At 36.7% G+C, this 20957-nt stretch overlaps 1 long non-coding RNA gene across 1 annotated transcript in view; it reads left to right on the forward strand.

Moving 5' to 3' along the window:
• LOC106781739 (uncharacterized) overlaps positions 1–16334 on the forward strand; it is a 173963-nt gene extending 157629 nt beyond the window's left edge. The window contains exon 4 of the long non-coding RNA XR_011426447.1: positions 16028–16334. This is a non-coding gene — a long non-coding RNA (uncharacterized lncRNA). The remainder of the gene's footprint in view (positions 1–16027) is intronic.
• Positions 16335–20957: the final 4623 nt, after the last annotated feature.

A 20957-nucleotide genomic window follows, 5' to 3' on the forward strand; every position in this document is an offset into this window, starting at 1 on the left:
AATGTCCAAAGCTTGTTAGGTAGCCCATGAGGCCCTGCACAATGTGGCCTCTTCTTACCTCCAGCTTCGTCTTTCCCACTTCCCACTCACACTTCATGGTTCTGCAATATGCATAATACTGAGGGTTTTCTTTATTCCGGCTCTGCTGATGTTATTTTCTTTGCCTGAAAGACCCTTTCACTCTTCCCCATTTTTAAATTTTTTTTATTTTTATTTTTTTTATTTTTCCTTCTCCCCAAAGCCCCCCCCCCCCCCCCCCCCGCCCCGAGTACATAGTTGTATATTTCAGTTGTGGTTCCTTCTAGTTGTGCTATGTAGGATGCCGCCTCAGCATGGCTTGATGAGCGGTGTCATGTCTGTGCCTAGGCTCCGAACCGGTGAAACCCTGGGCCGCCGAAGCGGAGTGAGTGAACTTAACAACTCAGCCATGGGACCGGGCCCACTTCCCCATTTTAAACTCATTAATTCTAATTGTGAATCACAGAATAAGAGTCCTTGAAACCCTCACAATGCCACCTCCCACATCCGCCTCCCACCCCCACACCCCTCAAAACCTTCCAAACTGTGCTTCTACGTCATCCTTCTGTCATAATTCTGACCACACTGTGTTACAATGATATATTGATATGTCTTTCTCACTCTATTATAAAACTCTTGAGTGCTGGGAACATGTCTTATTTATCTCTGTACTTTCAGTATCTAGTATAGGGTCTGGCACATTTTATATGTTCAGCCAATGCTTATTGAACCGGGCTGTTGTTTGGCTTCTGTGAATCGTATTTTGAATTATTTTTACTTACATGTCATTATGGTCTTCTCCAGTCGAATACTTTCAGAGCCTAATGCCCAGGACTCAAGGTTTATTTCTACAAGTAGCTATAAAAATGGGACTTATGGTCCAGAGACCTGAGTTCTCCAGCCTTGCCACCTAAAAGTTGTGTGAATACAGAAAACTTATAATGTCTCAGTGCTTGAGTTTCTTTCTTTCTAAATTATTTTTTGTTGTGGTAAAAAATAACACACACACAGAAGAATGCATAACACATAGATTTACCCTTAACAAATTGATATAATGCAACTACTCCTGTCTCCACCACAAAGGCTGGGAAGGAGAGCATTGACAGGTTGCCAGAAGCCACTGTCTATCCTTTCTTGATCACAACCCTTCTTTCCACACTAAAGGTAACTTCAATTCTGACCGTATTGGTCACTTCTATACTTTTCTTTATTCTTTTACTATCTAAATATAGATTCTTATACATTTTAGATCAGTTTTGCCTCTCTTTGTACTTTATGTAGATAGAAACATACAATGGGCATTATTTTGTGTATGGCTGGTATATAGAAATATAATTGATTTTTTTTTATTGTGGTAAAAAACATTTACAATTTATCATCTCAATCATTTTTAGGTGTACAGTTCAGGAGTGTTAACTGTACTCACCCTGTTGTGAAATGGATCTCAAGAACTTTTTCATCTTGTATATCTGAAACTTTACATCCGCTAAATAACTTCCCTTTTCCTCCTACCCCCAGCCCTTGGTAGTCACTATTCTACTTACTGTTTCTATGAGTTTGACTACTTTAGATGTCTCATGTAAGTGGAATCATATAGCATCTGTCTTTTTGTGTCTGGCTTATTTCACTCCACTTACTGTCTTCAAGGTTCATCCACGTGGTAGCATGTGACAGGATTTCCTTTCTTTTAAAGGCTGAGTAATATTCCGTTGTATGTATATAGCACATTCTGTTTCTCCATTCTTCTGTGGATGGGCATTTGGGTTGCTTCCACCTCCCGGCTGTTGTGAATAGTGCTGCTGTGAACATGACTGTGCAAATATTTCTTCAAGATTTTGCTTTCAATTCTTTTGGATGTACACCCAGAAGTGGAAACATTAATCATTTTCTTGGTATAGTTTAGTTTTGTAGTTTCTGCGAAGTAGGTGTTACGGATCCAAATAGCCCTGACCACTAATTGATCGGTCAGTCTGATGATGATCTACTTTCTAGCAATTCAAGTGGGGTGAAGTCCACTATTAGCTGAATTTCTGGCAGCAGAGAAAGCTATGATTGGCTGCTACCATTTTCAACCTGATGAGCTTTATAAATTGGAGAGATATTGGAGAAAACTAGGCGAGATTTGAGGTCACATGGATCATTTGAAGAAGAGAAGGACTAGGACAGCTGCTCCTAAATTGTAGTCTGCAGGATCTCTGAGACCCTTTCAAAGGGTTTGTGAGGTTAAGACTACTTTCATAATAATATTAAGATGTTATTTGCCATTTTCATGGTGCTAGTATTTGTGCTGAGGGTGCAAAAGGAATGACAAAGCTGCTGATACCTTCGCATAAATCAAGGCAGCGGCATCAAAATATATTCCACCATTCACGTGATATTAAAAGGAAAAGTGACTGTCCTCAAAGAAGCAGGAAAAAATATTAATTTTATTAAATATTGATCCCTGAGTACTTGTTTTGAAAGATGGAATTGTGCATTAAGCACTTCTGTTGCATTCTGAAGCGTGATGGCTGTCTTGAGAAACAGCACTTGTGTGACTCTTTGAATTGCAAGCTGAACTAGTCACTTATTCATGGATCACCGTTTTTACTCGAAAGAACTACAGACGGGCAAAGTATGGTTATTCAGATTGTGCATCTGGTGGACAGCTTTTTTATGAAAATGAATTAAGTGAGCCTGTTTCCTCAATAAACAACTCACAGCAATTGTTACCAGTGATGAAATTTGAGATTTCATGTGAAAATTGGAATTTTGGAAAACTTGTATTTGTCACTGTGAGCTTGATAGTTTCCCAAAGCTTGAAGACTTCTTTGATAAGCTTGGTGATATATTAATGAATTTGGTTTTTTGATATTCTATGACAAAAGGTACCAACATTTGGAAGATCTGCATAATTCATGAACAAATGTTTTCCAAATGACCAAAGTATGATATTACAAAATTGTGCCTGCGTAAAAGTTCTGTTCAAAGCATAAGATAGATCAATGATTTCAATGTAACAGAGTATGAAAAGTGCATTGACATGGTTCCAAATTTCACATTGCACCTAAATGTAAGAAACTACAATTTATTGAACTTGGATGTAGTACAAAAAAAGCAATGTCCACAACTATCTGAAAAGGCTATTAAAATATTCTTCCCTTTTCTAACTAAATATCTATATAAGTTTTTCTTCATATCTTTCAATCAAAAGAGCATAGTGCAATAGATTGAATGAGAATCCAGTAGTCTGCTATTAAGCCTATTCTTTTTTTTTGGTGAGGAAGATTGGCCCTGAGGAAGATCCGTTGCCAATCTTCCTCTTTTTGCTTGAAGGCAAAGAGTGTGTGGACGTACAATCTTGGGCATTTAGAATGGTAAATACCAAGCTTCTTTTTGTGAGTGTAGTAAACATGCAAAACAGAGATTACCGGCCGCTATAGAGCTTTTATTAACTGTGTATTACCCAGAGCCCACATGGAAATAAGATCCTGCTCTCTGGCAGGGGACACAGTGAAGAGAAACAGGCTCACTTGGATTTTCCAAGTGACTTGATACATAGCAGGGATTTTGTACATTTACATAAACACACAACTTCTGTTTTCAAGCTGGTTTTTTGGGGCGGGGGCGTGTGGACTTCTTTACAGCCTGCTAAAGTGGTTCTAGGTAGCATCATCTCAAATATGCATGAAAATTCACCTGCTTCCTCTTTCTTCTTGGCTTTCAGATTTCAGAGCACCTGGACAGACATTTGACCTTTTATTCTCTTCCCTCAGGAGTACTGATTTTGTGTTTAACCATCTTCCAAGCAAGGTTTATTTTTATTTATGGCTTGAAGATTTTTTCAGATGCATCACAAGAATTCCTGGAATATTTCATGAGTGTTAGACAGGGGGGTCATGCTTTTATTTCTTGATTAGGTAAAAATGTGATAAAATCAAATGTGATCTAGTCCTGCCCTAGATTTGAAGTATTGATAAGATGATAACTAGCACATAGAGAATGAATCTCACAGTTCTACTCACAAACTCACAGTTCCTTAAATGGTCTATATCTGGATGATTATTTAAGATCTATGTTAAGTTTGAATTCTTCTTATGGCCATTTTTGACAGGTTTCCTGATATATCAAGCTATATATTTCTGTAGTTAACACTCATAATCCCATAGAAAGAAACTTGGAAAAATAAATGGGGAATACAGTTAGTGTATGAATGAAATATTGCTGTAATTTCATAAACACAGGGAATGTCTATTGTCCACAATTTTCTTTTCTGAGATTTAAAAAAGAAGCCTTGGGATAATACAAAAAATACTAAAATTCAAAGTTAGTCATTTAGGTTTTACTGTTGCAGAAAATTGAAACTACTAATCTAATCATGTGCTTATCAGTGCAAGCTATTGAAATTATTACCTACCTGCAACTTTAAAACAAAAATTTAAAAAATTCCTACATTTAAAACCTACAGTTCTTGGTGTAACTCCTACATCTAACACCTACATTTTTTTTTTTGATTGCGGTAACGTTGGTTTATAACATTATATAAATTTCAGGTGTACATCATTATATTTTGAATTCTGTATAGACTACATAGTGTTCACCATCAAAAGTTTAGTTTCCATCCATCACTCTACAAATGTCCTCCTTTACCCCTTTCATCCTGCCCCGACTCCCTTTTCCCTCTAGTAACTATCCGTCTAGTCTCTGTATCTGTTCTTTTGTCTTCTACACATGAATGAAATCCTAAGGTTTTGTCTTTCTCCATCTGATTTATTTCACTTAGCATAATACCCTCAAGGTCCATCTATGTTGTCCCAAATGGCAAGATTTCATCTATTTTTATGACTGAGTAGTATTACATTGTATATATATATATATATATATATATATATATATACACCCCATCTTCTTTATCTATTCTTCTGTTGGCGGGCACTTAAGGTGTTTCCAAGTCTTGGCTATTGTAAATAATGCTACGATGAACATAGGAGCACATACATCTTTTTGAATTAGTTCTTTCATGTTCTTTGGATAAATACACAGAAGTGGAATAGCTGGATCATATGGTATTTTTATTTTTAACTTTTTGAGAAATCCCCACACTGTTTTCCATAGTGGCTGGACCAAGTTACATTCTCATCAGCAGTACACCTACATTTCTTGCACCTATAAGACCTCTCACGGGAACTCAGATAAATATTTTCCACCTCTTAAATCTCTCAATTATTTTAAATGCCCAAAACAAATGTTCTATAAAGCCTTTATGAAATGGCCTTGTCCATTCCTGCAGCCCATCTTTTTTCCCATTCCCACAGTTGTGCCCAATATTCCAGCCATGTGGAACTCTTTGAAATTTCCTAAACACACCATTCTTTTTCTTTTTATAAAAACCCACTTTATACATGTTGCTCCCTCTGCCCAAAATGCCTCTCATATTTTTCTTCCTAGCCAATGTCTAATCATTTTTCAAAATAACAGTAATATCACCTAATACTTGTGTGCTTAGTGTGAACAAGGTACTGTTCTAAGCACTAGTGCATATTTTGATTTATTTAATCCTCACAACTACTCTATGAGATAAGTACTATTATTGTCCTCATTTTAAAAAAGAGGAAACTGAGGCACAGAGAGGTTAAATGACTAGTCCAACGTCACCCAGCTCATAAACAGTGGAGCCGTGATTTGAACTCAGTCTGTCTGGCTCCAGAGTCCACACATTTAATCATGATATAATACTATCACCTTTTCTAGAAAGCCTTCCATGTTGTCTCAGGGAGAAAAGCTTTCATCTCTGTTCCTGGTTCACATCTTGGTTATAGCACTTATCATATTGCTGCCATGATTTGTTTTCACTTCTGTTTCCTTTGTAGTAGACAGTACCTGTGAAGACCAGGAAGTGTGTTTTATTCCACTTTCTATCCTCAATAGATTACCTGGGGGAGCACTTGTTGAAAAATGGAGTGGCCATTGAAAAAACCCCCCCAACATTAAATATGTCTTTCCTACTTTGAAATTTGCCCCTGAAGGTCTAAATACCTTTTATGGACTGACTGCTTTTTATCAAAACTTCACCCATTTGGTCTTGGTGGATTTATAACCAGAGCTGGAGACAACTGGACATCCATCACAATTTATGATATTAGAATGATAGGGCCAGAAGCAACTGTGGAGAGCAGAATATCTGCCTCTCCTTTTTTTTGGTAAAGAAACTGAGCCAGCCCAATGAAGAGACTTGCCTGATGTCAGAGATTTTTTTTTTTTTTTTAACAGCGTACGGATCAGAATCTGGTCCTTCTGACCCCCGGAGTGAATTTTCCAGCAGAAAATGTGAAACTTCTTCCCCAAACTCTACAATTGTAAATTAGATTAGCATTCTCAGTTTCTGTGCTCAGGGCAAGCTTGAGCTCTACAGTGAATGCAGTCCGAGCATTTTTAGAAAATAGTTCTGAAGGATTGGATGTTTCTTTATAGGTCAAATCTGCTTTGTTAAAATTTTCCTGCCTGTCAAACAAGTTCCAAATTTACAAATGAATTCCTTTTTGATTACACACAAGGGCTTCCATGCTATCTCATTAAAGATGAATATTTCTCTCTTTAAATTTTAAATGTAACTGGAGGATCAGCTGCCAAAAATCTGAAACACTGTTACAGAAGCAGATTCTTTAAATTCAGGGTAAAATAGAAAATGCTACCTTTTTCTTTTTTTCAAAAAAGTCTTTTATTCAAGCCACCATTTATAATTAATTTTATTAAAGTCTTCACTAATGGGGATACTTTTGACAGCTAAAATATTTCAATAAGAATGTGTAAAGAGTAGAAAGAAAACTGAGGGTAGTAAGAGAGAAAAGCCTGGGAGAGTTTTCTGTCAATGCTAAATGGAAAAGTATTGGAATGAATTGTAAATTTAATAAGAGCACAGATTAGAAGGTATTATTTGAAAAGCTACAGTTACTTTTCTGTCTTTGAAGGACGTGGTCAAGGCAGTGGCTACAGTAGTTCACAGTAACTTGATTAGAATTGGCAAAGGTGTGATTTAAAAGAGTTAAAATATTAAAGTGCTGTTCAACTATAGATGAGGGTTTGCTCATGGTACAGCTCCTCCTCTCTACCACTTTAAATAATCCAAAAGACTTAAATTAATCTTAACAGTCCTATAGGTTTTGGTGCAATGGGAGGATTGCTTCTCTAAGTCTAAGAGTGTTCAAGTTCCTTACAAAAATCTGTGAATATTAAATCAAAGAAGAGAATAAAGTAAATTTCATTGTAAATCCCCAATTTTTATGCACATATGCATATTTTCTAGTTTCAGTGATGTGTGACCCGCCTCAGCTCTCCTAAACTAAATATTTTCAGCTCTTGGATGTAAGAGGAGGTGAAAACACTATGGGGGATCAGAATTGGCCACCCCAAAATGTGTCTCTTTGCTTCACCTTGATTATTTTTAAGAACAAAAGACTCTGAAAGAAACATTGACCTCCCCTCAGCCCCCAACTGCCTAAAAAAATTTAAGACATTTAGGCCATCACCATAGATAACTCTGGGTATCCATAGACTGTGAGGGTCCTTGCTAAGCCCATTCTTATCTACCAAACATTTGCTTTTCCATTTCCTTGTGAATTAACTCCAACACCCTCCTCTGTCTTTAGCTGGAGATCGTATTTAAGGGAACAGCCTCCACCATTTTGGCGAGTGGCTCAATTTTCCTGACTTGTACATTTTGTGAAGCTTTGTTGGATTTTCTCCTGTTTTTCTGTCTCATGTCAATTTAGTTTGTAGCCCAGACAGAAGGACCTAGAGTGGGTAGAGGATTTGTGTCTTCCTCCCCTACAAGACGTTCCTTTTGTGTTCATTAAAATAGTCCCTCTGTTTGAAGACACAATCATTCCAAGTGGACATCCACTCCTTTTATTGGGACTTGCAATAGATAAAATCTTATCTCTTTCACTTCAGTTTTTCAATCTTGTGGATTTTTAAAAGCTGTTTTTTCTCTCTTTCTCTCTCTTTCCTTCTCTTTAATTTCCATTTTCCACGGTAGATAGAATTAGAGTTCATTTTGGGACAAAATGTGGTCTATATTTCAGTGGAGAGTCTGTTATGGAAATTCTTACCCCAAACTGGTTGGAAAAGTCAAGAGTGTATTTTCAGTGCAATCCCATTGTCTGAGGACAAAGACAATATTTTCAAAAATGTTTTTGAAAGATACTGTTTGAAGGATGGAATGGGATTTTTCAGGGTGCTGTATTCTGTATAAAGGCATGCCTTCTTGCTGTTTCAGAGGGATACTCTTACAGTAGGCAGAAATAAAGAACAGTTAGAGATATTCTTGTAGAGACACACAGACAATAAGCAAAAGTGAATGAATCTTGCTGATTGTTTAAATAATCAATTAAAACTCATCTCTATGTATTAAGTGCTTTCTATTGAAGCACTGAATTAGGCAATTTAACCTTAATTGGTCTGCACTGAGCAAAAGAAATATGGGAACCCAAATGAGGAATAGCAATATGGGAACCAAGAAAAGAAAAGAAAAGAAAAGAACCAACATAGGCATAGACACATGGGAACCAAAGAAAGAAAAAAAAAAATAATGAAGAGTGTGAGGGATCAGAATTGGCCACCCCAAACTGTGTCTCTGGCATAAGGATTATGTTGGTCTTGTTACCTTTAAAACCTGCAGACACGGGAAAAGCTCTGAAAAACAACTAGAAGTTACCCTTTGTAAAAGACATTTACATTTATAAGGGAAATCTCCATTTGCAGAGATATCTTCCCCCCTGACCCCCCAGCTCTGTACCAGGAAGAGGGGGATGACTTTATCTCTAGAAACTCTTATCAATAAGGAAGGGGCAAGGACTTAAATCTGCACCATAACCTTACTCTTGTTTACTGTGCTTTTCTGGTACTCTCCCATAACTGATTCCCTCTACCTCCAACATCCTGCTTCCTCTTTAGCTGAAGATGATATTTAAGGTGGCAGCTTTGGCCATTCTGGTGAGTTACTCAGTTTTCCTGGGTTTCTGCCATGTATATGTGTCATAAAGCTTTGTTTGATTTTCTCCTGTTATTCTGTCTCATGTCAATTTAATTCGTAGACCAGCCAGAAGGACTTAGAATGGGTAGAGGAATTCTCTTCCTCCCCTGCGAGAGGAAAAGAAGTAAGGAACCTGAAGTTTTAGTTACCTCTTCTTTCACCATCCATGTGACCTTAGAACTGTCTGTCCTAGTCTACTAATGTCATGGGATTATAGTAATGATACTGAATTTCTTAATCTCAAGTTTGTGTGCCCAATGCGCAGCAAGCCACACACTGAGACATTTGGTGCTTGGAGATGGAGAGAGGCCCCATTCAAGTTGGCCAAGATGAGAAGGTGGGAACATGGGTTCTCTCAAATCTGCCTTAATCAGAGCAAAAAGCAGGAGGGTTTTATAGAGCTAAGGGTCTGGGAAGGAGGAGCTTCAGAGGAACAAAGGGGTCACTCCTGATAAGCTCCTGGGCAATCTGCAATGGCTGCTGCGGCTTACTGTCTGGTGATTGACCCTCCCTGAAGGCATTCTCTTTCTTCTGCAAAACAAGCTCACGAATCCTCGAGACCCGAGTCAGCCCTCAAATTAAACAATAAAACAGCCAATTGACAAGATTCACAACAAGGTCAAAAGGCAATCATGTTCTTACGAATATTTATAGTAACCCTCAGGTACCTGGCGTTAGTAGGGATAGTAAATATAGACATATCTTGAAAAATGAATGATGATGTGTGAATATAATACCCTTAATTATTATTTGGTAGCTATACTTTTTCCTTTAAGTTTTAGTGATTTGAAGAACATAAAGGTCAGGTCCCATTTCAATAAACTCTTTGTATAACTACAGATTTCCAACGCCCAGATAATGATCACTACAACATAATTCTAAAGAAACCTTATTCTGATAGAATTTGAGCTATAAAAGCAAAAGTAAACAGTGCTCAAGAGCAGGCAAGTTTCACTAAATTCAGTTCTGAAGTGGAGATGGACACATCTCCTAAGCTTTATCTGCAGTAGGCTGATCTATTTCAGGACACGATGAATGTGCTCAAGATTTCAGCAGCTTCAGACTCTCAAGCCTTATGTCATAGTTTCTAACTGCCCTTGTTTAATCAAAGCCACAGATTAAAGTCACTTCTGTAATATAGGCGCATGAGGCAGTAAAAATTGAGATCATCATTCTTCAGGGACTCGAAGCTGTTATAAGAAAAGGGTAGAAAAGTAACCCGATGTGCTTTTTTATAGCTCAAATCTAGATGATTTCTCATTGATCTGATGTAAAATGGAATCTGTTTTCTGCCTTTGAATCTCTTAAGAGGTTAAAGCATTTAAACAATGTAGAATTAGCCAGAAAAGATTGATATATATATATATATATATACATAAAGTCAAAGTATCTAGACAAGCAGATCATTTCCAAGAACCAAAGACAGAAAGTTATGAGGGGGGGAAACGCATTACGCTCCTAGATGAAAGGCGAGTTAATGTTAGTCTTTGTACTAGTCTGTTCTTAATCATTTTATAGATTTCTTTTAAAAGAGAAATACACACAAAAGACAAGGGCTCAGGATGCATTACATGAACCCTAGGTCCAGGGATTTGAGAAGACTAGAAAGGAAAACTTCTGGCTGTCGTAATTAATTCAAATAGAATGAACTACATGTCTGTCCCTATGTGCTAGCTCGTTACTAACTCATTCTATTAATGCTTTCATGAACTAAAGCAGTACAGCTCAAGCACATTAGTGCCATAGAGTGAATTTTGAAAGAGAATACATGTAGAGTGGAAGAACTGACGCTCTTATAGAAAGATCAGGTTTTCAGTCTACTTTTTCCATATAATTTCTTCAAACTCGTTCCTTCATCTGTGAAATGGGAATGAAAACATTTCCTTTTTCTTAATACAGGAGGCTGCTTCAGATGATGTCTTTAGATAGTAACTTATATCTCTATGATCTACTCCATGTTCAAATCTGAATAAAAGGCTATTTTCATTATGCTAAAATTAAATCAAATATATTAAGAACTTTCCACTGACCATAGTCTGAGTTGAAGTCAAGTTAATAGTCCTAACTGGAATGAAACTGTAGATTTTCTGCGAGTTTACAGGCCTCTCTGGCTGGTGCAGGAGTCTTCATTACACGCTTGTGGAATATAATTCTTAAAGTCATCAATCCCCAGACATTTTGTGGTTAAGACACATCATAGTTTGACATTGTTCTAAAAACTGCCAATTACAGATTTGTGCACTTGTTTATAATTCTTTGATACACTTTGAGCTATTTGAAACTTGAGAAAATCACACAGAAGATTGCTATTCTGATTTGATGTGTGCCCCGCTCCGCTCCAACAGCATAGTTAGCTTGTTCATTATTAAGTAAATTATGCACAAAATATTCAAAAGTCTTATTCACGCTCAGCAATTAACACAAACAATTGTATATCTTTTTACTGCAGTGGTTTCTTCTGGTAGTCTAGTGTTTCAGTATCATCTCTAACTGGTAATAAGTGCTGCTTTTTAATTGACGCAGGATTCTCACCTTCATTTCCCCATTAAATGATACATTCTGCTTCATTTTGGTCTTCTCTTGGTTCATGATTTTTTTTTTGCCAGAGAATCAAATAAAATTTTTAAAGAAGAATGATGAATTCAAAAGAATAACCATTTCTTTTGATGAATTTAAATAGGAGGAATTCATTTTTGAAAGACCTAACCCTTTACATATTCAACTTTTGATCTAGGATGTAGGAAGCAGTAAGGTGGCAAACTCTTAACCCAGCTAAGTAGTGCTGGCATGGAGATGGAGTGGTGTGGTCCTGTGGTTGGCTTGGTTTATTTCATTTATTTTGTAGAATGGCTTTATTATCAGTCTATATTTACAAAGAATAGATTTTATCTTTTACTTATTATGCAAAAATGTAGTGAATTCATTCTTGTTAAAAATTATGATCCTCTCTGATGCTTTCCTTACTGATCTAGAATAACCCTGGTTTGGGCTATATCATTCCAGTTTATATATATATATATATATATTCACGCATCTTTAAACACAAAAAGTAAATGCATGATGACTTGGTCTTTTTTTTTTTTGGTAAGGAAGATTAGCCTTGAGCTAACATCCTCCTCCAATCCTCCTCTTTTTGCTGAGGAAGATCGGCCCTGAGCTGACATCTGTGCCCATCTTCCTCTATTTTATATGTGGGACACCTGCCACAGCATGGCTTGAGAAATGGTGCATAGGTCCATGTCCAGGATCCGAACCTGTGAATGCCAGGCTGCTGAAGCAGAGCACATGAACTTAACCACTATGCCCCTGGGCCAGGCCCCGACTTACATTCTTTTAAATGATGAATAGGGATTGGAAACATTTCCATGTTAGAACATGCATATACACATTAGTTCAGTTTTTTAAAAAGAAAAAGCAGTCATATTATACACATTGCACTGTTACTTGTTTTTGTTTAAGTAATATATCAGGAATATCTTCTCAGGTTAATGAATGCCCCATAATTCATATAGCATTCTCTTGTTAAGGGATAGTTAAGTTGTTTTCAATTTTTACTGTCAGAAAATATGCAATGACAATCTTTTTACAAGCCTATTTGTTACCAGATGGAGTAACATTTTAGTATGGATTACTACATGTAGATATGAAGGGCCAAAGGTATGGACATTATTCTTCTGAGGACTTTCCTACTTTACACGTCCACCCATAGTGCGTGGGAGTGCTCATTCATTAATCATCTTAATTTTTGTCAACCTTACAGGACAGAAACGATATCTTATTATTGTTTTAATTTGCCTTTCCATAATTACCAATGAGTCTGAGGATCTTTCTCTTTTTTCTCTCTTCTGTATATTGCCTTTTCATAACCCTTGCCCATCTTTTCTATTCAATTATCAATCTTCTTGTTGACTTAGAGAAGTTCTTAATACAGTTCACATCAGTTTGCCACTTGGTTTTAATTTTACAAATGGTGTCTTTTAAATCTCAAATAGACAACTCTTCTTTTTCTGGTTTGTTTTCGTGTGTGGCATTAGAGGTCCAGGTATAGATATTATTTTCAGTTATGATTATTATTAAGTCTGCTCTGCTTTGCCCACAGGTTGATTCTAAATAGTAAAATCCAATAACAGGTTTGACAGTATTAAGAGTATCTAAGTGTCGGTCACTGTAAAGCCAAGTAGTATGTTTGGGCCCTTAGAAAAAGAAATGTAATCTATTGACACTCACCTCTGCTTCTCAAAGGAACATGATAGCAAGGACAAATGGATTCTCTCTTTTGCTCTCTCTGTTTTTAATGCTCCAACATTTGCTCAAAAATCTTACCACATTATAGCTTGCTTCATATATAAATCATTAATTTTTTGTATATTTTTCTTTTCTTGGTGTTTTTGATCACTTCTCTTTGAAAACATTACTCTGGTTACCAGTGAGCTAGAAAGGAAGGTTAGTAGTCAAAACTAAAACAAACTTCCCCTGAGACACCTGACTTTAATTTTTATATGCCTAGCAATAGGACTCAATTGGTAGACAGATACGAAGTATCTCACTGTCTAGGATGCGGAAGATTTCGGATCTGGAGGTAACTAGCCTGGTTAAAAGCAGGCCAAGATGCTCAGTTCTTCTCGGCCTCATCTCAGGGACTTCTCTTTACTTCTGGGTCTTATACATGTGAGCACATTGTCAGTAAGTGCTTCTGATATCTGGGGTTCAGGTAGAAACCAAGTCAGTCTGGCATTCCTATTAAAAGGTGAGCTCTAAGTTGAGTGGGATCCCACAGAAGCTATTTGTTTCATGGCAGGGCATGGGGAAAAGGCATTGGGAAATGTACATTCTCCCCAGGTGGCTCAGACAAATGAGGAGGAAGTTTCTGAAAAGGCCATTAAGTCTCTGAAAAGGCTTGTTATCAATACAGCAACATGACTATTATGTGACACAGAATAATGTACAGTAAGACCTTTCAAAATCAGGTAATTGCCACAGATAGAGTTATTTTAAGATACTGGAGACTTCCTTAGGTTTTCTCAAGGCAGCATTATTTTTAAAATGATAAATTACATGTTTAGAGTAAGGGCAGGTGGGGAGAGAAATGGGAATGCCAGTTTTAGAGCACATACTTTGTGGAAAAATATTCCTGAAAGTTCTGCCCTGACAGAGGAAATGAACTAAGATGCTGGTTGGGCTCATTTGCTGCAATTTTCTCCTCTGGTTTCCTGTTACTGAATGGTCTGCTAACCCTCTTTACCACCTGTGGATGGGAGATCTTTGCCAATATTCCAACGCAAGGATCAATGCTCATCTCATTTATACTTCTTTCTTGCTTAAAACAAACAAACGAAAAACAAACCCTGAAATGAAATACATTCTCTTTTGAATGGGTTGGGAATCCTATGCTATGTGTCCACGCCAGAAACCTACACACCTAGCCTGGGCACTAATGTCTGCTAGGAATAAAGCATGGATGCTGAGCTTAATAGTTGGGATGTTATAACTCAGCACGATCATTATCATCCTCTGTGAAGTAAATCTACAAGCCAAGCTGAGGGCTGGGTGCACTTAAATAGCAGTTATAAAAATTATATTCTATGAAGCTGGAGTGATTGTCAAGGTTGTCTAAGTTTATGTGCTTATTAAGTCCTGGACAAGCCACCAATAACTACATGCCTCTGTCTTTTGAAGTAACGCATCAAATTAGTAATCTAGGGGAAGCGTGAATAGGTTTGATAATATACTCTAGTTAATAAATAGCTCATTTCATCATGTCCTTTGAGTTTAAATACTTTGAGTTGGCTGTGATTGAAATTACATAACAGCAGGAATGAAAATATTTTCTGTAAAAAATGAATGGCTGACACCATTAAATTAGTTTTTATGAGACAAAATGTGTATTCTTTCGCAGAGACCACTGCTGATCACTTTAGGAACAACCTGAATAATGGAGTGACTTTCATGAGTTGACATTTAGGAGTATTTTTGATTTAAGGGTGACAATTGAAAGGTGGTTTAATGCCATGTTAGGAAAAATGGAGCCTCTAATCTTATGCTATACAGAATTATGGTTATAGAAAAGAAAATTACTTTAAATTATAGAACAAATTTTGTTTACTTTCAGACATCCTTTGGAAAAAAAGTAAGCACTGTAATTGTTGAGTTTGAAAAACTGAGAACCAATGTGTGAAAATTAAAATAACCAATTATGTATTTGTACCCACAACCTTCATACGTGATTTTTACTCCTTTAAAAAGATTGAAAGGACCCTTAGGCTTAACATTGTATCAGAATTTATTTAGCCTCAGATAAATAAGTATTATTGTAACTGTTCACAATATGATAGCTGTTTACAAAAGATGGTTGTAAGGCATACTCATTACGATTTATGTGACTGCCTCTCTGTGGCTGTGGGGTGCAACCCGTGCAGTCATACACAGCGGCTCTGGTTCTCCCTCCCTGATAGGTCCTTGTGTGAAGTAACTCACCTTCTGGACTTTGGATGTGGTTGTTTGTGGGGCTGATGGCTGCAGTGATGGCAGCCATCTTGTGATCTTGATGTGACAAACTTGCAGATGAAAGCAAAACTCTGAGGATGACAGAGTGGAGAGACAGCGCTCAGATCCTTGATTATGTCATTTTGGCTTTAAATTAATCAACTCTGGACCAATCTCTCTCCAGGTTCCTGTTATGTGACATAATACATGCCCTTATCCTTTAAGACTGATATAGTTATATGTTTTGTTGCTTGTCACTAAAGACGTTCTAACTGACACAGTAAGCATTTTCTTTGTCTTTGGACTTTTCCCCCTAGCTAGGCTTATTTTTCCTGTACATAATTATAGCACAGTGTTCTTTGCTACCAGTCCCTGGCATGCCTTGAAATGTTGTTGATTTGGAATTGGTTTCATGCATTTGAGGCGAGAGGGTAGTAGCACTGGCAGCACTTGAAAATATTGCAGCATGAATTTCAGGTCTTGTGAAACGTGTGTTCTAATTTGTTTTTACCGAAGGCAGCTTTGGTCCAAATGCCAGACTGCAGGATCCGCTTTTCTTCCCTGAGGTGCATCCCATGCCATGAGAGCTGATGACAAAGATACATTTGGCATTTTGAAATCGTCCTTGCTACTCCCACATGAAGTGACTCCAGCTCTACGAGGTCAAGAGCTTCTTTCACCTCTTCTCCCAACTGGGTGATGTCTTCGTTAACTGGAACAGCTCAGACTGTGTATGACGGGAGGTCAAAACCAACTGATTTTCTTATTTTTCTTCCGCCCACATTATTTTTCAAATAAAATCAGACTTAATCCTTTTCAAGGAGTTTAATATGTTTTCATTTAGTTTTTGACTTCTCAGAAATAAATAGGGACTCATACACTTACAGACTCTAAAGCTGACTCTGACTATACAGCATAATTAAATAGCCAGCCATCGCCTCCTAATTGTTATGAAACTCTTAGGTTTATGTAATAGTGATAAAATTATCTTTATTTCCTTCAGTTATCTAAAGTTTTTCTTACCAGTGATTAAAATCCAGGTCAAGTAGAGATTTAGTTATTCAGTTTTTTAAAAAAATGTTTATCCCTCATTGTGTTGAGTTGGGTTACACTAACTAGGCAGGAATCATCAGGCCTTCAACAATAATGCCTTGTTGAATATGATCTTTCATTTTCTGAAGTCCATGTTCTTTCCACCAAGGAGTATTCTCCTGCACTGGGTCCAATTGGAAATGTCCTACTCACCCTTTATGACTCAACTTAAGGTATTTGCCTTTTAGTTGAGGAGTCTATCAAGTTTTTCTTTTCCTACTGTCTAAGATAGTGCTATGACTTATGGCAGTGGCAAATAGTACATGCTCAACAACAGCTAGTTCCTTTATTCCAACGAGAATTTACCCTTGTTGAGGGTAGGAATATGGTCTTATTAATTGGTATTTAGTAAATACTTTATAAATATTTGTTGAATGAGTTAAGAAAAATGGCCCTGTCCAGATCCACTCTGAATTCTTGTAGTGTGCAAAGTCATTGAACTGAATCAAAACCACTATCATGAATCCAGTTGTAACACATTATCCTCTTAAGACAGACAATGGTACATAGGTGAGGGTCAACTTCTGGATTGGTGGAGAGTGAATCAATTGGTGACCTTAGTGAACTCAGTTTCCCACAAAAACGAAGAAAATATGGCAAAAACCCAAAAACAAACATTTCAGAACTCTGGAAATTAACCAAAGACACAGAAACTGTAAGGTATCTATTCAAGAAAAACTATTGAATTCAGGTAAGACAGGAGGGTCTTTGGTGTTTTAACTTGGGGCTATTCCCATCCCCTCTCTTTTCCCAACTCAGTGGCATGGTAGTTGTTGGTAGTCTTGTAACCAATGAGGTCTGATATCTTTTGGAGCTCCATTAAACGTTCTGTCCCCAGAGCAGAGTAAATGTATTTTTTTCCAAATTTTCAGCTTCCTGGGAAGTCTCTGTTTCTAGGGTATTATGGCTATTTGATTCAACTTGGAGCTCAGTTTGGTGGAAACACCATATCCCCAGGATATTACTGAAAACAGTAGCAGTCTGTCAGCAACAACACTGCTGCCTAAAGCTGTGGTTTCAGTTTGGGTGAACAAGATCCTGAGGGGGATTTTAAAAGGATTATACACCATGATTAAGTGGGATTTATCCCAATAATGCAAGGTTGGTTTAACATAAGAAAATCAACATACAAATAGAAAAAAGGACAGGAAACTATATGATCATCTCAATAGGTGGAGAAAAAGCATTTGATAAAACATAACAGCATTTCATGATAAAAACACTCAAAAGAAGGTAACTTCCTCAATCTGATAAAGGAAATCTCCAGTAAGGCCACAATTAATATCATACTTCATGGTGAAAGCCTAAATATTTTACCCCTAAGATCAGGAACAAGACGAGCGTATTTGCTGGCAAGACTCCTATTCAACATTGTACCGTGGGTTCTAGCCAGGGCAATTTGGCAACAGAGGAATTAAAAGCCATCCAATTGGAAAGGAAGAAGTAAAACTATTTCTGTTTGCAAATTACATAGCTTGTATATGGAAAATCCTAAAAAGTGTTTGGAAAATATCCTGTCAGTCCTTGAAAATTTTAAATGTAGGGTTACCCTATGTACCAGCAATTCTACTCCTAAGTACATTCTCATTAGGAATGAAGACATATGTGTACACAAAAATTTGTACAGAAATGTCCACAGCAGTATTATTCATAGACATTAAAAAGTGAAATCAACTCAATTGTCCATCAACTGATGAATGGATAAACAAGATACAATAAAGCCATACAATGGAGTATTATTCAGCCATAACAAGGAAGAACATTACTTCCTTGATACTTGCTACAAAATGGATGAATCTTGAAAACATTGTGTTCAGTAAAAGAATTCTGTCTCAGAAGACTACATATTGTATGATTCCATGTCTAGGAAATGCCCAGAGTATGCAAATCTACAGAGATAAAAGTAAATTTGTGGTTGTTTGGGGCTGTGGGGGATGGGATGGGATGGAATGGAATATGGGGAATGACGGCAAATGGGCATGGGTTATCTTTCGAGGTGATGAAAATGTTCTAAATTTAGGTTATGGTCATGGTTGCCTAACTCTGGGTATATAATTAAAAAAAACCCATTGATCCATATACTTTATATAGGTGATTTTTTTAGTATGTGAATTGTATCTCAATAAAACTGTTAAAAAAATGATATACCATTCTCTCTGTATTGTGCTAGAGGGTTGTTCCATTTCAGCAGTGGCAATCAGGGGACAGTAATTTCTGTCTTCACTTTGAGACTCTGGTGAGTCTCAAAGCAATGTAGTTGAAAATTATTTCTGCGTAGTTCTAGAATATTTATCCCTCATGGTTTGAAAACTAGTTCATAGAGGGAGGAATACCAGTCTTCTCAACTTACAAACCTGTCTTCACTCTGGACCTTGATTGGTAATCATACAGCCTCTTGGACTTTAGAAAAGGCTAAATTGTGCAGAAAAAGTAATACAATACGAGTGAAAGAACTAGGAAAGATAAATCCCCTTGTTTTTCTACATGAATTTTTAAGATTTTAAGTATGTGTTTTTTGTTTTAATGAAATATTTCTAGGTTTTTGATTTCTTTCCATTGTCTGAATGGAGATGATAAAAGGAAGAAAGGAAGTCTTCCATTCACTCATCGTTTGTATTTATTCAAGAAATATTTATGAGATACCTCCCAGGCATTGTGCTAGATTTCGAGGAAGCAGAGAACACTATCTGAACCAAGACGTCAAGTATTTCTTAATCTCATGTTATCACTCTGTTTGTAATTCTGCAAGACAAACTTCTCTTGATGAGTACTCATTGCCAGGTTAAACAATAAGAAACTCGGTGAACCTTGTTGATCACTGTCCTTAAACCACGTGTTTCCCAGCATTCTTAGCAGTTTATACTATCTTTTGTAGTTGTGTCTTGATGAGACACAGTGAAATTATCTTTGTTAAGGACACTTTAAAAAACTCTTCAAATTCCCCAGGATGTAAATGTGGAACAACTATCAAAGATGATGTTATCTGTTGAACTAGAAACTGAAAACAACTAGTCCAGATCTTTGGAACTAGAGACCAGGTTGCTACTACAAGCCAGAGATTCTTCCTCCATCACAGTACTGTGAAATCAACAAGGGTTCTTGACTTGTGCTTCTGTGTCATTTTCCATGGAAGGAGCAGGTGTGCTAGCAGATTGTGATCACTACCAGACATGTACTCTGTTCCTTCACAATTTCTCAATCTCAAAAAGTCATCAGAGGTAGTTTCTTTTTTAATTGAAATATTGAGTAGATACAAAGTAATATATACAAAACATGGGTAAGAGATAAAGAATGGGAACCCCTATGCATATATCACCCATTTCAAGAAGAACATTATCATTACCTTTAAAGCCCTGTGCACTCTCCTTGAACTCTGTCATCTTCCCAGAGGAAGCCTCAATCCCGAATTTGTATTTTATCATGCTTACTTTTCTTATAGATTTATTTTATTCCACCCCAAACAATAGAATTTAGTTTTCCAAGTTTTGAACTTTATAAAATTGGAATCACTGTTTGTATTCTTTTACATTTCCTTTTTTTAAAGACAAATTTACATTTGTCAGAATGATCTGTATGATTGTGATAGATCTAGTTAATTTTGATTGTGCTGCAACATTCTTTTATGTGAATATGACAGAAAATTTGTCTGTTCTACTGATAACTGTTATTTACATTGTTTACAAGATTGGGTTATTTTGGATGATGTTGCACTGAACTTCTTATATATGACTTCTGGGCTCAGAAATAATATATAGTTCTGTGTCCTGTGAATAAAACAACTGGTAGACATATCTTTAATAGATAGTAACACTATTTTGCTATGTAGTTGTACCAACTTACAATTCCACCGGCAGTGTATAGAGTTTCTGGACCTCTACATTCTTTCCAATAAATGCTTTTTTTTCCAGATTGAAACTTTTTCCCATCCAATGGATGTGTAGTGGCAACTCACTGGGGTTTTAATTGCATTTCACTGATCATTAATGAGGTCCAGTACATTTTCATATGCTTGTTGGACATTTGCATTTATTTTTTTGTGAAGGGCATGCCCAAGACTTTTGTCTATATTTTTTAATTGGATTGTTTTCCTTTTTCTCAATGATTTCTAGAACTCCTTTATGTATTCTGTATATGAACCCCTTCTTGGTGTGAGTACAAATATCTTTTCCTGTTCTGTGGCTTTTCACTCTTTATGACTTTTTTAATTATAAGAAGTTCTTAAATTTAATGTCAAAGTTATCAATCTTTGAATTTATAATGAGACCTCCTTGTGTTTAAGAATACCTTCTTTATCTTGAGGCCATAAAGATATTCTCCTATATTATTTTATAGACTCTTTACAATTTTGCCTTTC

Source organism: Equus caballus, chromosome 15 (genome assembly GCF_041296265.1).
Source record: "Equus caballus isolate H_3958 breed thoroughbred chromosome 15, TB-T2T, whole genome shotgun sequence".
Lineage (NCBI taxonomy): Eukaryota > Metazoa > Chordata > Mammalia > Perissodactyla > Equidae > Equus > Equus caballus.